This window comes from Patiria miniata, unplaced genomic scaffold, assembly GCF_015706575.1.
Source record: "Patiria miniata isolate m_02_andy unplaced genomic scaffold, ASM1570657v1 HiC_scaffold_26, whole genome shotgun sequence".
NCBI classification, from domain to species: Eukaryota; Metazoa; Echinodermata; class Asteroidea; order Valvatida; family Asterinidae; genus Patiria; species Patiria miniata.
This window is the reverse complement of record NW_024037065.1, coordinates 201,417-205,559: the sequence shown is the minus strand read 5'-3', so window position 1 is coordinate 205,559 and position 4,143 is coordinate 201,417. Positions and strand designations below refer to the sequence as shown.

Below are 4,143 nucleotides of genomic sequence, written 5' to 3'. Positions count from 1 at the left end.
AGCATACCCATTTACAATGTGCTCGTTATACTTATAGGCCTATGTGCATTTTTTATGGACTCGCCGAAAGTTAGTCAGGCTTAGTATTTTTTAGACATGAATGACATTTTATTTCCGAGTTAAGCCCTGCTATGATGTATTACTTTTATTTCTTTCACTACACTAGTATTATGAGGCACTTTATTGTAATATTCGCTCATTTTATTTTAGGCATGTTGAAGGCTCACGATGACTATACCAGGATGACTTCAGTTGGTTGGACGAAGATTTCAGATGGAGGGATTGACCATGAGAAGATGTTCCCTCATCACACATCCCAGCTTGTAGAGGTGTAGATCACTCTTCCGTGTGTTGCGTGTGCCGGCGAATCTTCTGTGGAGTGTGTTGAAGATCCCATGCATGGATTCACCCCCTTGTTCCCCTAACAGTCCCGGCCCGTGTTGTGTGCGACGAATGAATGGAATCATGTGGTCTTCCATCGTGCATTTTTGGAGGAATGGTTTTTGTTGGGAAGTCGCAGCAAAAGAATTTCAGAAATGTACTGATGTCATGCTCTGCAGGAAGACAGAAAAAAAGCACAAGGTAGTCTGTAGCACATCATTATTGCGCATTGACACGTGAACTAAATTTGTTAAGCAATCGTTTATTTATTAAATACAAGTGTGTATATTTTCATTTTTAATGCTGCTGTATGTTATTCTGATATTGACTTATCCATTCTACTTCTCCATGTTATGCTCACTTACTAAGCTGTGTTATTTCTGTCAAATCCAGGTGTCTACTTGCATCGTAAACATTGTGGCATTCGGAGAACAGTGTGAACAATGTTGAAAACTTCTCTGCGATGCATTCTGCCTCCTTGTGCTTAGCTGGACAGAGATGAGACGTTTCATCAACGATTGAAGATGTTAGCTTTTGTATGTTCACCTCCTGTAGTAAAAAGAATTCAAATTTGATTAACATTTACAACAAATTTTGTGAAGAATAAATGAAAAGTTCCATTGTATTTCCGTCGCATGTACCATACCCTCAGGTATTTATGAACATTATTGCCGATGAATGTGTTGGAGTAGGAAGCTTGGCGTCTGACTTTGCATTCTTGGAGTGTCTCTTCAAGTTTTATGGGAAGTGGGTTGTTTCTTGAAGGTTACGGTTGAATAGCGACTGAAGCTATTAATTCCTGTAAAAATAGATTTTAAAAAACATTTAGCAAATAAAGCTTGACTGCCAGACAAACACATTAAGCCATGGAATTAAAAATGCATACTGATCTGTGGGCAAGCGAAATACCTGTCTGGCTAATTCTTCATTTAGTTTCTTGATCTCTTCTCCAGTTTCCACAGTGACATCCTGCACGTCCACCGTGTCATTGATCAGCGCAACAACTGCTAGCTGTTCCTTGAGGTCATCAATCTGACCGCGAATCTCCTCAGCCCTGTCCCTGGCAGCAAAAACATCTGAGAGTTTCGCCACGTGCAATGGTAGCGGGCCATTAGGTAAGGAGTGCACCTTGTCTGGGGCTCGTGCCAGTGTTTCGGCTATACCTTCAAACAGTTTACAGCATTACTCCTCCAAGGATGAACAGCTTGAACCATACACCAAGGCTTAGTGTAGGGATGGGGAACAAACCTTCAAAACATAAATGAGGAAGCTGAAAATTGACATTGATTCAATATTTGTTTTGTTTGAAGTTAACATATTTTCATTTCAGATCACCTCTCACTTACCAAATTGATAGGAACATCAAAGAAGCTATTGTCGATTACATTGTTAAACTTTTTGGCATTCTTGATAAAACTTCCAGCTTCAATGAAATTGGTGTGATCCTGGGCTAGTGCCTGGAGATTTCTTGGGGTGCAAGGGGGCCGATCATCTTTCTTCATTGCCATAGCTTTACTCGTTATTGTACACCGCAAGCATGGGTGACGATCTGAACAAATAAGATAGGACACTGCAATATTTATGATGACATTTTTTCATGCAGAGAACATGTAGTTTTTTGATAGGCATTTACAAGCTTAGTTTTGGATGATGCTGTACTTACCACTTGGACCGGACAAGCCGTACATCCTACATAGGAATCCGTAATCCCCGAAGAGATAAATTACAAGTCTCTTTCATCTGAGAATGAAGGACAAAATACGAGGTTAGTGGTTAGTGCAAAGATTGTGATTAACAAACAAACAATTTTGCAAGCAAACACAATAATCACTTTTGTACCGCCATTTTGTGTTAGTGATGGACTCAACTTGCTCCTTGTACCTGTCCAGTGCCATGTGCAAATTTGAAGCACTGTCTGAAGCTTCAAAAGCACAGACTGTTGGGTCAGAATGTTTCGTTTGTGTAATATGCTAATTAGGTTAACTTTTTGTGTATCTGTATTCTTCGTCAAGAGAGGGCGCTATTGCACACCACCGTAAAACAAGTCAGTTGGGTTAAAAACGTTTAGATAACGTCAAACTTTTCATGTCAACGTCACTTTTCGTCAGGCAATTTGTTGTTTTGGACAGCCCAAAGTCGTAAGTTTAATAATTTTTAAATCCTTTTATATGATTGTTAGACATATATAGAACATGGCCATCTAGATATTTGTGGGATAAAAGTAATATTTCTGGGTTAATTTATTGGGGAAACTTTGTGTAAAAGTGTCATGTAAAATGTGTGCATATAGACTTTAACATACAACATTACATGGGATTCGCACATGTGCTACAGCTAATTTACCCCTAACTGGACATCTGTAATATTGTTTTTGTGTATCAATCCTGATTTGTATTTGTTATTCTTTGTTTTGTTTATGTAGATTAAACCGTGTTACGTGTTAGGTGCTTCATGCTTCATGTTTCGTGTCTACGTGATTAAAGCTGCGAGTTACTGTTGCTGATACATGATTGCGTAGTCATTCGTCATTACACAGTCAAGTTCACTGGAACTTTTAAGTGCCATCCTTTACACTGACAACACTAGTGTTCTGATGTGAATTGGTACTGGCGATGTTAGCTACTTCAAGCATTAGATTGAAACTTCCGCCCCCTTTATCACCGCCCAATTGATTTCATCTGTGGGCATTCCTTTCAGTCCAGCGCAACTTGCCACATTTGTTAACAAAAGGTGCATTGATCCATATAATATAAACTGACTAACAAGTAGTGTATTGTAATGAATGTTATGTGTTTACATGTGTATAATATAATCAGGTGGGGATCCGGCGGGCAAAATCAGGCGGGAACCCCCCCCCCCCCCCAGCTGTGTCAAAAACAAATTGTGTTCATAGAAATTCCTAAAAGATATAGCCCCCCCCCCCCGCTCCGACCCCCTAAAAAATATACAGGCAGCTTTGCAAAAAATACGTACAGAGCCAGCTTGGTTAAGGGGTATTTGTACACTATTCTGTAATATAGTGTTACCAATCGTCTGATTTGAACAGCGTCCCCATTGAAAGTACGGTACGAGTGGCCACCCCCACCCCCCTATTGATTTGGGGACCAAATTCCGCCCCCCCCCCCACCCCTGATAATTCATGACATATTTATCTGAATATTCAAAGTATACCTGTCATATTCATCCAACAGGCCAAAAGTGTATGTCTTCAAGTCGGTGATGGAGATGCAGGGAGCTGGTTTACTCATCAAACCACCGCTGCCATCCTGTGCAATGAAGGGCATCCTCTCTGCTTCCAAGATGTCCTGCCCAACAGAGGCTTTTCCAAGACTGCGGCTGGCTTGTCCATTGGCCATTACAACATTGTACTGTCGTAACCACCTCATTAAAGCAAAAGTATTGATTTCTGATAGTTTACATAGTAGTTAATAAAGTACAGTGGAACGCTGCTATAACGAACATTGCGAGATCCACATAAATTGATCGTAATAGCAATCATGATGTTCGGTATAGCCGATTGTTCGGTATAACGACGTTCCACTGTACTTATCATGGAATGCATTCGGTCAGAAGATAGAGAATAATTGACAAATCACGATTTAATAACCAGTTGGAAAGCATGTTGGTCAGTAGCAGGTAATAACAGCTCATGAGGGAATACATAGTTGTTTTTTTATTCCTCATAAAATACTGATTTATAAATCTGAGTCATGGGCTATGAAGGTGGAGTCTTGAGTCTGAAGAAGTCATAAAGGTCAGGGG

At 40.1% G+C, this 4,143-nt stretch overlaps 1 long non-coding RNA gene across 1 annotated transcript; it reads left to right on the top strand.

Annotated features, from left to right (window-relative positions):
* Nucleotides 1–508: 508 nt before the first annotated feature.
* On the top strand, nt 509–1,466 carry LOC119734037. Its single transcript, XR_005272015.1, has 3 exons — nt 509–582; nt 775–907; nt 1,335–1,466. It is a non-coding gene; the product is annotated as an uncharacterized LOC119734037 (long non-coding RNA).
* Nucleotides 1,467–4,143: the final 2,677 nt, after the last annotated feature.